Genomic DNA, 12791 nt, shown 5'->3' on the forward strand with positions numbered 1-12791 from the left:
ATCAAATCAAATCAAAATGCATTTGTCGCATGCGCCAAACAGGTGCAGGTGTAGGTGTCAACAGGTGTAGACCTTACAGTGAAATGCGTACTTACAAGCCCTTAACCAACAATGCAGTTTTAAGAAAAATAATAAATAAGTAAAAAATAGAAAATACAAGTAACAAATAATTAAAGAGCAGCAGTAAAATTCCAATAGTGAGGCTATATACAGGGGGTACCGGTACAGAGTCATTGTGCAGGGGCACCGGTTAGTCGAGGTAATTCAGGTAATATGTACATGTAGGTAGAGTTATTAAAGTGACTATGCGTAGATAATAACAGAGAGTAGCAGCAGCATAAAGGGGGGGGGGGGGGGGGGGGCAATGAAAATAGTCTAGGTGGCCATTTGATTAGATGTTCAGGAGTCTTATGGCTTGGGGGTAGAAGCTGTTAAGAAGCCTTTCGAACCTAGACTTGGAGCTCTGGTACCGCTTGCCTTGCGGCAGCAGAGAGAACAGTCTATGACTAGGGTGGCTGGAGTCTTTCACAATTTTTAGGGCCTTTTTCTGAGGTCCTGGATGGCAGGAAGCTTGGCCCCAGTGATGTACTGGGCCGTACGCACCATCCTCTGTAGTGCCTTGTGTTTGGAGGCCGAGGAATGTGGCTGACAGATAGTGCAGTGCTACAGCGGTTTGTGTTACACACACAGGTGATGGGATGGGACAAACGTTTGTTATTACAATACATTATTACATTGAGACAGATGGGAATCAGGAGTCTTAAATAACATGAACCTATATTAAAACATAATATACTAGCTTAAATATACTCTGACAAAAGCACAGATCACAGGATACTACAGGTCGCGGAGGGACGTATATTTTGGGGGGAGAATGACTGTGAGAACGTTATCTCTGGTAACTTTTTAAAAGGATATCCTACTGAAAATAAAATGATGCTGACATCTAAAATATAATTTCCCCCTCCAGAAACGAGCACAATAACATATTGGTCCATAATATCCGGCAAGTGTGCTATTTAGCAATACTCATTATCACCTGATGTGGCCCAACTGATGCAGCATAGCGGCTAGGAATAAATAGGCCGAGGGTAGCCCATCTGCATTTACCTCACTGGGCTAATCATTAGCTAGATCACAAACTCTAAAGTCTAAACATTAGGCTATCCTGTTGCTAGTTACAGTATAGCAGCATAATGATGACTTGAATGTCCCCCCAAAAAAACATTCCACTGGCACTCAGCTAACCAAGGATCATGTAGGCTACTGTGAATATAATATAAGCCTACCTGTTACACATGACTCAGGTTACATTTCAACGCCATTGGAGCCTGCTAACGCGCATAAACCAATGCTGCTGCTAGAACTAAAATGGTGCATTTTACACATTTCTTGGATTTGAGAAATAAGTGTAGCTTAGTAGAAAGCTAGAAAGCTCAGTGATCCTCATCTTATAACAGTGGCCATCAAAACTGTTTTCAAAGGTGTGTTTCCCGCGACTGCATTAAGAATGTTGAATGGCTACAGTGACTGGGCATCACAGGAGGTTGGTGGCACCTTAATTGGGGAGGACGGGCTCATGGTAATGGCTGGAGCGGAATAGGTGGAATGGTCTCAAATACATAACACACATTGTTTTTATGTGTTTGATGCCATTCCATTTTCTCCGTTCTGGCCATTATTATGTGCCGTCCTCCCCTCAGCAGCCTCCTGTACTGGGCATGCATATTTCTCTCCCTGTGCGGCACTGGCAATTTGTATGCTCCTTGAGAGGAATATTATTTTCTTGCATAGAATGCGACAGGCTGAACAATTGGTCAACTATTCTACTATGGGGTTGTCTGATTTTTCTGTTGCTTAGCCTACTTGTGTTGTTGGCTGTGGGAAATTAAATGTGGACAACAATCTTTCATTAGATAAATCAAATAGGCTAACGGAAGGTAACGGGTCTCAGCTCCACCCGGCTCTCATTTGGGCTAGAGACAAGCGGTTTGGGCTAGAGACAAGCGGTTTGTGCTAGAGACAAGCGGTTTGTGCTAGAGACAAACGGTTTGTGCTGGAGACAAACGGTTTGGGCTGGAGACAAACGGTTTGGGCTAGAGACAAGCGGTTTTCTGAAATGTAAAGTGTAACCATAACGGTGATGGAGATGTGCTCTATAATAGGCCCTACTCACAGGCTGTGGTAGGTTACAGCAAAGCCTAATCAGACTTGCCCGTGCTCATGGTTCTCACAGGTTAGGACAGGTGCAAATGAAAGTGAACACTTCAGTGAAGAGAGGCATTTACAAAGTGCTATGTGGAAGGGGAATTTGATATTTCAAAGTGGCCTCCTATTGGTCAGATTTTTGCTACTCATTTACCAATCACATCATCTTTCGTTTTGTATTCCCATTGTGATTTGTCCCTGAACCCATAGGAGACCATTTTGAAAAATATAAAAGCCTCCTTAAATTTTCACGTCGGTAACACCTGAAGGCAGAAACATGTTTGTTTTTGTTTTTTACCAATTAAGAAGCATTTTGATCAACTTCCACTGTCCTCCAAGAGTTGCTGAAATTTCTCTTCACTCTCACAGGTGAGGTGAAATTATACAATGTATCGAATTTGCTCGCAATGTGCCCCATTCAAATATATAACAACAGCCGGAGCGCACTGGACTAGTCCATTCAGAGATGCTAACTACATTTAGCATCTATTCATGAAGGTATCTTCTGGCCGGGGGACTTTTGGTCTGAATGTTAACACGCATCATTTGCGGTATGGTTTTAGAAACAATAGGAGCGTATCTTTCATAGCGAGAAATGCGTGCTCCAAACACCTATGTGTAAGCGTAACTGGGGAGGAAGTGTCGCAGAAGTGTAGTTCGTCGTCTGGAAGGATCTGTGCAAACCTGCTACAGTAAGTGCATATTTTTTATTAGAAAGATTCTTTCTCGCTGATATGAAAGATAAGTTCCATATGTTTCGAAAACCGTATCGCAAGTGATGATTATTGACGTTTCTAAACGTTAAAACAGAGCATCGGGATTGTAGTTCACATGGTCCCACCGGTACACGGTGCTTAAAGCTGAGAACCCTTGGGATAAAGCAGAATGTATTTTTTAATGCCTTGGTGTTAAAGCCTTGGGTTCTCGAGAGAAAGCACTGGACATTAATCATTTATACATCTTTGTTTGCTCTCAACAATGTTTTTGCCATAATGTATTATCTGGGTGAATATTTTTCTAGGCGAACTGATGCTAAATCCAAATTTCAGGTCGGAGAGCATGCATCCCAATTTTGAGCCCTGACCTTGACTATGAAACATATTGGTGAAAATAATTTAAAAAATCCATACCACATTATTAGAGACAGTTGCAAACAACATCAATAATGTGGTATGGATTTTTTAAATTATTGTGTGAAGCCCTGGCAATTCCTTTCAGGTGTAAACATGGGAAACAGATGAATGAAATACACTTCATTTGACTGGGATGTTCCATGGGGGCTAGTAGTCATTCCTGTTGTTCTCAGCTGTTTAACACTGCTTCTGAATCTCCTGTATTCATAGGCTATAAAGGCAATCCCTAGGCACACTGAAAATACATTTACACTAACGATACCATCATAAAGACAACAACATAAGAAGGAAAAACCACTCCACTTGTGTTTGGTTAACTAAAACCATGTCTACCACCTACGCTATCTGGTTTCAATGGTCTGGCTTTCATATTTCTCCATACAGAAAATCAACTCAGCCGCCAGATTCACACTGTGCTGCAAAGCTTTGCACGAGAACTTAACTGTGTTTTTGTAACATTTTAGGTGGAAATTGTTAAAAGTAATCTTTGTTCATTGTTTATTTAACGCAGCATTACATTCAAAACATTTCATTGTACATTCATTTTGTTTGTAGACATCTTTCACCACACAACCATTGATCAAAAATATAAGTTCACTGTGAAATATAATGAGTAAATTGGTGCAATCACCAAAACACAACATAATGATACCTTCTCAATGTAGTTATTTTAGCAACCAGTTAGTCCAATAGCAAAAAAAGTTAAGATACATGTTAAAAAACTGCCATTTGAATTCAGTATGCTACAGTACTGTAATTTGCAGTACATTACAGTTTTTTCACATTAGGTACTACACTTGCACTACCCATTAAAATTGACTGAACCTAACATTTCCATTATTTCTATCCCATGTGTGATCAAAGGTGTGATCATTGAAGACACCTTTCACAATGCAATCAAATGGAAGAAATGAAAGAAACAATGTTTAGCAGGCAGTAGTTTGCATAAAGCCTGTCTTGAGCATTTGTCTATAATGTAGGTTGTCATCGAAATCTCAGTAAATATCCTCATTGTTCATGTACCTGGAGAAAAACCTTTTGGCATGGTGAATCCAAGCCCACTGGCCACACCATGTCATTTCAGCATGGACATTTTGATAATATTTGGTAGAGACGTTGATCAATGAGATGTCAACCTTTATTCACCTTCTCAAATAGGACAGCCAGAAGTTTGTGCTTTCAACCATCTAAATGCACAACCAAATTCCAGTGGATTAGTTGTCATCTAAATGTGTTATCACTGAGTTTCCAACCATTTTAAAGCACAACAAAGTTCAAATGGGAATACATTGTCAGATTTTTTTTTTTGCACCACTGAGATGCAGTACCTTAGACCGCTGCACCACTGAGATGCAGTACCTTAGACCGCTGCACCAGTGAGATGCAGTACCTTAGACCGCTGCACCACTGAGATGCAGTACCTTAGACCGCTGCACCACTGAGATGCAGTACCTTAGACCGCTGCACCACTGAGATGCAGTACCTTAGACCGCTGCTCCACTGAGATGCAGTACCTTAGACCGCTGCACCACTGAGATGCAGTACCTTAGACCGCTGCACCACTGAGATGCAGTACCTTAGACCGCTGCTCCACTGAGATGCAGTACCTTAGACCGCTGCACCACTGAGATGCAGTAACTTAGACCGCTGCACCACTGAGATGCAGTACCTTAGACCGCTGCACCACTGAGATGCAGTACCTTAGACCGCTGCTCCACTGAGATGCAGTACCTTAGACCGCTGCACCACTGAGATGCAGTACCTTAGACCGCTGCACCACTGAGATGCAGTACCTTAGACCGCTGCTCCACTGAGATGCAGTACCTTAGACCGCTGCACCACTGAGATGCAGTACCTTAGACCGCTGCACCACTGAGATGCAGTACCTTAGACCGCTGCACCACTGAGATGCAGTACCTTAGACCGCTGCTCCACTGAGATGCAGTACCTTAGACCGCTGCACCACTGAGATGCAGTACCTTAGACCGCTGCTCCACTGAGATGCAGTACCTTAGACCGCTGCACTACTGAGATGCAGTACCTTAGACCGCTGCACCACTGAGATGCAGTACCTTAGACCGCTGCTCCACTGAGATGCAGTACCTTAGACCGCTGCACCACTGAGATGCAGTACCTTAGACCGCTGCACCACTGAGATGCAGTACCTTAGACCGCTGCACCACTGAGATGCAGTACCTTAGACCGCTGCACCACTGAGATGCAGTACCTTAGACCGCTGCACCACTGAGATGCAGTACCTTAGACCGCTGCCCCACTGAGATGCAGTACCTTAGACCGCTGCCCCACTGAGATGCAGTACCTTAGACCGCTGCACCACTGAGATGCAGTACCTTAGACCGCTGCACCACTGAGATGCAGTACCTTAGACCGCTGCACCACTGAGATGCAGTACCTTAGACCGCTGCACCACTGCGATGCAGTACCTTAGACCGCTGCCCCACTGAGATGCAGTACCTTAGACCGCTGCCCCACTGAGATGCAGTACCTTAGACCGCTGCGCCACTGAGATGCAGTACCTTACACCACTGCGCCACTCGGGAGCCTGGACAGCATATCTAATGCTATAGATTCATCTGAGCCACTGGCTTCATCCTATTCTTTAACTTGTATTGATGGTTTCATTGGAGACATGAATCTAACATAGAATTTGTTAACTTGTCGACAAGTTAATAGGCGGATATTTATTATGTTTGATTGTCAACGCAAGCAAATATCAACATTTCAAGGAGATGTATATTTTGTGCCATTGACTTAGTCTGGCTTTAATTCCAGTTTGTCTACAAATAAATCATTAATATGTTGGATTCACGTCTCCATCTCAACCAAAAACCAAAGGTAAGAAATAGGAATAAATCAAATCAAACTTGATCTAAAGCAGGGGTTTCTAAACTTTTCCTTCAGGCCCCCTTCCAGCATTGGGGAACATCCTATATTTTTTTCTCAAATAATTTAATGGCAAGACCATAAGCAAATAGGTCAACTGGGATATGACTAAAGAGTTAATCAGGGTGATTTTTCCACAAATAGACAGGTATTTACCTTTCCATGGGAGTAAAATCTTACCTATTTTTGCTAACTTTCTATGAAAATGTACTGGAGTGAGATTGTTTATGTATATGTACACTGAGTATATCCACATCACCATCAGACCATTTTATTGGTAAACTACACAGTAATGTAAAAGTTGTATTTTTTTGTGATCCAATACGTAATATAGTACACTTATCATAATTTGGTTGTAATCAAGAGAGGTTAGAACAATTATTTAGATCCTCCATGAGACTGTGGAGGGATCCATGTTGAATCATCAGCGTACAATGACACCTTTATTTTTAAGCCCTGGATTTCTAATCCCTTGATATTATTGTTGAATATGATTTTAATAGCTAACATTTCGATGGCCATAATAAATAGATATGCTGATAGTGGACAACCTTGTTTTACTCCTCTTGACAGTTTAAACTTTTTGAGAAGTAGCCATTATTTACTATTTTACACCTAGGGTTACTATACATGATTTTAACCCATTTTATAAGAGATTCTCCAAAACTTAAATGTTCCAGGCATTTATATATAAACTTCAGTCGTACTTTATCAAAAGCCTTTTCAGTGTCAGCTATGTAAAAAAACTGTCTGATTAGAATTAATAATGTCCAACAATACCTTTTAAATTCTATGCGCTATACATGTTGCTAGAATTTTTGCATCACAACACTGAAGTGTAAGGGGCCTCCAATTTTTTTTAAATTGGACTGGATATTTATATTTCCCACTTGTATCCCGTTTCAGTAATAATGAAATCAGACCTTCTTGTTGAGTGGTTTAAACATGCTAATAACGGTCCTTTGAATATATCAAAAAAAGTTTGGTATACATTAACTTGATTGATCATGCTGTAGGTCATGTACAGTTGAAGTATGACGTTTACATACACCTTAGCCAAATATATTTAAACTCCGTTTTTCACAATTCCAGACATTTAATCCTAGTAAAAATTCCCGGTCTTAGGTCAGTTAGGATCACCACTTTATTTTAAGAATGTGAAATGTCAGAATAATAGTAGAGAGAATGATTTATTTCAGGTTCAAGGTACCACGTTCATCTGTACAGACAATAGTACGCAAGTGTCACGACTTCTACCGAAGTCGGTTCCTCTCCTTGATCGGGCGATGTTCGGCGGTCAACATCACCGGTCTTCTAGCCATCGCCGATCCATTTTTCATGTTCCATTTGTTTTGTCTGATTGTCACACTCACCTGGTTTCAATTCCCTAATTACATGTTGTATATGTTCCCTCTGATTCCCCCATGTCCTTGTCGGGAATTGTTCATTGTAAGTACGAGTGCCTTTTTTGACTGGTGCGAGACAGGTTTTGTGCCCATGTGTTTTTTTGTTATTTTTGAAAGCCGGGAGTTATGTGCATTAAACCGCTCCGGCCATTTACCAAGTTCTGCTCTACTACATTTGACTTCCATGCCACCAGTTACGCACCCCTTGACAGCAAGTATAAACACCATGGGACCATGCAGCCGTCATACCAATCAGGAACGAAACGCGTCTCCCTGAGATGAACATACTTTGGCGCAAATAAGTGCAAATCACTCCCAGAACAACAGAAAAGGACCTTGTGAAGATGCTGGAGGAAACAGGTACAAAATTATCTGTATCCACAGTAAAACGAGTCTTATATCCACAGAACCTGAAAGGCCGCTACGCAAGGAAGACGCCACTGCTCCAAAACCACCATAAAAAGCCAGACTACGGTTTGCAACTGCACATGGGGACGAAGATCATATTTTTGTAGAAATGTCCTCTGGTCTGATGAAACAAAAATAGAACTGTTTGGCCATAATGACCATCATTATGTTTGGAGGAAAAAGGGGGAGGCTTGCAAGCCGAAGAACACCATCCCAAACGTGAAGCACGGGGGTGACAGCATCATGTTGTGGGGGTGCTTTGCTGCAGGAGGGACTGGTGCACTTCACAAAATAGATGGCATCATAAGGAGTTAAAATTATGTGGATATATTGAAGCAACATCTCAAGACATCAGTCAGAAAGTTAAAGCTTGATCGCAAATGGGTCTTCCAAATGGACAATGATCCCAAGCATACTTCCAAAATTGTGGCAAAATGGCTTAAGGACAACAAAGTCAAGGTATTGGAGTGGACATCACAAAGCCCTGACCTCAATCCTATAGAAAATTTGTGGGAAGAACTGAAAAAGCGTGTGGGAGCAAGGAGTCCTACAAACCACACTCAGTTACACCAGCTCTGTCAGGAGGAATGGGCCAAAATTCACCCAACTTATTGTGGGAAGCTTGTGGAAGGCTACCTGAAACGTTTGACCCAAGTTAAACAATTTAAAGGCAATGCTACCAAATACTAATTGAGAGTATGTAAACTTCTGACCCACTAGGAATATGATGAAAGAAATAAAAGCTGAAATAAATAATTCTCTCTACTATTATTCTGACATTTTACATTCTTAAAATAAAGTGGTGATCCTAACTGGCCTATAACTAGGATCAAATGGCAGGAATTGTGAAAAACCGAGTTTAAATGTATTTGGCTAAGGTGTATGTAAACTTCTGACTTCAACTGTAGATGGGAGGTGTTGAATGGAGCTGAAGGTTGGGACTAATAACAACAAATAATAACAAGACAACTCATGTAAAACATACTTTATCCGTAAAACATATATGGGTTACGAACTTTTGTGAAAGACCACAGTTTGAAAGATATGGAAAATAGAAATCAAATCAGAAATAGATGGGAAAGGTTGAGGTTAGAGGAAGGACAGGAGAAAAAACAAACAAAATAGAATTATTGTACAATAAACTGTGTCCATAAAATGTATATAGTATGTACAAGCTGGAAGTAGAGGCCTAAGCGTTGTTGTTCACTAGCTTACTCCTAATAGGGGAGAGGTGGTAGGGTTAGAAACTAATCATGGAAAATATATATTTTTTAAAGACATGTATGTGTATGTATATGCGTGTATATATGTATATGAATGAAAATATATACACTACCGTTCAAAAATGTTGGGTTTAGAGTTTGTCCATTTAAATAAAATAACATCAAATTGATCAGAAATAAAGTGTAGACATTGTTAATGTTGTAAATTACTATCGTAGTTGGAAACGGCAGATTTTTTTAGGGAATATCTACATAGGCTTACAGAGGCCCATTATCAGCAACCATCACTACTGTGTTCCAATAGCACTTTGTGTTAGCTAATTCAAGATTATCATTTTAAAAGGCTAATTGATCATTAGAAACCCCTTTTGCAATTATGTTAGGGCAGGTGAAAACTGTTTTTCTGATTTAAAGAAGCAATAAAACTGGCCTTCTTTACACTAGTTGAGTATCTGGAGCATCAGCATTTGTGGGTTCGATTACAGGCTCAAAATGGTCAGAAACAAAGAACTTTCTCCTGAAACTCGTCAGTCTATTCTTGTTCTGAGAAATTAAGGCTATTCCATGTGAGAAATTGCCAAGAAACTGAAGATATCGTACAACGCTTCACAGAACAGCGCAAACTGTCTCTAACCAGAATACAATGAGGAGTGGGAGGCCCCGGTGCACAACTGAGCAAGAGGACAAGTAAATTAGTTTCTAGTTTGAAAAACAGATGCCCCACAAGTCCTCAACTGGCAGCTTCATTAAATAGTACCCGCAAAACACCAGTCTCAACGTCAACAGTGAAGAGGCTACTCCTGGATGCTGGCCTTGTGTCTGTTCTTTTGCAAATCTTAATCTTTTCTTTTTATTGACCAGTCTGATATATGGCTTTTTCTTTGCAACTCTGCCTAGAAGGCCAGACTTTACATTTCATTTGCTCTGTTAAACATGCCCTTTGGAGTGACTTCAATAGCAACCTTGAAAATATTTAGTTATAAATAGCTCTCTCAATAACCATTCTCACGATAGCACATTGGTAGTAGTCAGTAACAATATCTAAGCTAGGCTTGGTAAAAACTATGGATGGGCAACCAAATTTATACCAGTAGACTAATTCTCCAGTAGGAGGTACAGTTTCAAATGTACAAATTCAACATATTTTATACAAGTTCGCCTATGTTGTAAATTGGTTACCACGATGACATAATCCTGTGGTTGAAATTTCACCCTCAAAAGAACACTTTATGTTGCCAACTTTTTTCAAATCCAATGTATTTTCTACATAGATTCCCGGTCACAATACATTGATAAATGATGTTGAAACAACGTTTTATTTGTATTATCTTTTACCAGATCGAATGTGTTATATTCTCCAACATTAATTTCACATTTGCACAAACTTCAAAGTGTTTCCTTTCAAATGGTATCATGAATATGCATATCCTTGCTTTAGGTCCTGAGCTATAGATAGTTAGATTTGGGTATGTCATTTTAGGCGAAAATTTAAGTAAGGGTCCAATCCTTTTTAACCTGTCTCCTCCCCTTCATCTACACTGATTGAAGTGGACTTAACAAGTGACATCAATTAGAGATCATAGCTATTCACCTGGTCAGTCTATGTCATGGAAAGCTGTTCTTAATGTTTTGTATACTCAGTGTATATCATGCATTTTATGTTTTGTACTTTGCAGACATACGGTACCAGTCAAAGGTTTGGACACACCTACTCATTCAAGGGTTTTTCTTTATTTGTACTATTTTCTACATTGTAGAATAATAGTGAAGACGTCAAAACTATGAAAAAAACCTCATATGGAGTCATGTAGTAACCAAAAAAGTGTTAAACAAATCAAAATATGTTTTATATTTTAGATTATTCAAAGTAGTCACCCTTTGCCTTGATAACAGCTTTGCACACTCTTGGCATTCTCTCAACCTGCTTCACCTGGAATGCTTTTCCAACAGTCTTGAAGGAGTTCCCACATATGAGCACTTGTTGGCTGCTTTTCCTTCACTCCGCAGTCTAACTCATCCCAAACCATCTCAATTGGGTTGAGGTCAGGTGATTGGGGAGGCCAGGCCATCTCATGCAGCACTCCATCACTCTCATTCTTGGTCAAATAGCCCTTACACAGCCTGGAGGTGTGTTGGGTCATTGTCCTGTTGAAAAACAAAGGATAGTCCCACTAAGCGCAAACCAGATGTGATGACGTATCACTGCAAAATGCTGTGGTAGCCATACTGGTTAAGTAAATCATTGACAGTGTCACCAGCAAAGCAGCGCCACACCATCACACTTCCTCCTCCATGCTTCACGATGGGAACCACACATGCGGAGATCATCCGTTCACCTACTCTGTGTCTCACAAAGACAGGGCGTTTGGAACCAAAAATCTCAAATTTGGACTCATCAGATCAAAGGACAGATTTCCACCGGTCTAATGTCCATTGCTCGTATTTCTTGGCCCAAGCAAGTCTCTTCTTATTATTGGTGTCCTTTAGTAGTGGTTTCTTTGCAGCAATTCAACCATAAAGCCCTGATTCACGCAGTCTCCTCTGAACAGTTGTTTTATTTTTTTATTTTTTATTTCACCTTTATTTAACCAGGTAGGCCAGTTGAGAACAAGTTCTCATTTACAACTGTGATTTGGCCAAGATAAAGCAAAGCAGTGCGACAAAAGCAACACAGTTACACATAAACAAATGTACAGTCAATAACACAATAGAAAAGAAAAATAGAAAAATCTATGTACAGTGTGTGCAAATGTAGAAGAGTAGGGAGGTAGGCAATAAATAGGCCATAGAGGCGAAATAATTACAATTTACCATTAATAATGGAGTGATAGGTGTGCAGATGATGATGTGCAAGTAGAGATACTGGGGTGCAAAAGAGCAAGAGGGTAGGTAATAATATGGGGATGAGGTAGTTGGGTTGAGATGTCTGAGACATTGAGATGTGTCTGTTACTTGAACTCTGTGAAGCATTTATTTGGGCTGCAATTTCTGAGGCTGGTAACTCTAATAAACTTGTCCTCTGCAGCAGAGGTAACTCTGGATCTTCCTTTCCTGTGGCGGTCCTCATGAGAGCCAGTTTCATCAACTTTCAAAGTTCTTAAATTTTTCTGCAGTGACTGACTTTCATGTCTTAAAGTATTGACGGACTGTTGTTTCTCTGTGCTTTTTTGAGCTGTTCTTGCCATAATCTGGACTTGGTCTTTTACCAAATCGGGCTACCTTCTGTATACCAACCCTACCTTGACACAACACAACTGATTGGCTCAAACGCATTAAGAAGGAAAGAAATTCCCCAAATTAACTTTTAACAAGGCACACCTGTTAACTTCTCTAGGGTAGGGGGCAGCATTCGGAATTTTGGATGAAATGCATGCACAAATAAAACTGCCTGCTTCTCGGGCCCAGAAGGTATGATATGCATAAAACTGGTAGATTTGTATAGAAAACACTCTAAAGTTTCCAAAACTGTTAAAATAGTGTCTGTGAGTATAACAGAACTGATTTGGCAG

At 40.5% G+C, this 12791-nt stretch overlaps 1 protein-coding gene across 1 annotated transcript in view; it reads right to left on the minus strand.

Moving 5' to 3' along the window:
- The window catches only part of LOC129859138 (carboxypeptidase A6-like), a 47358-nt gene that overhangs the window by 30371 nt on the left and 4196 nt on the right, over positions 1-12791 (minus strand). The window lies entirely within an intron of this gene.

This window comes from Salvelinus fontinalis, chromosome 7, assembly GCF_029448725.1.
Source record: "Salvelinus fontinalis isolate EN_2023a chromosome 7, ASM2944872v1, whole genome shotgun sequence".
Lineage (NCBI taxonomy): Eukaryota > Metazoa > Chordata > Actinopteri > Salmoniformes > Salmonidae > Salvelinus > Salvelinus fontinalis.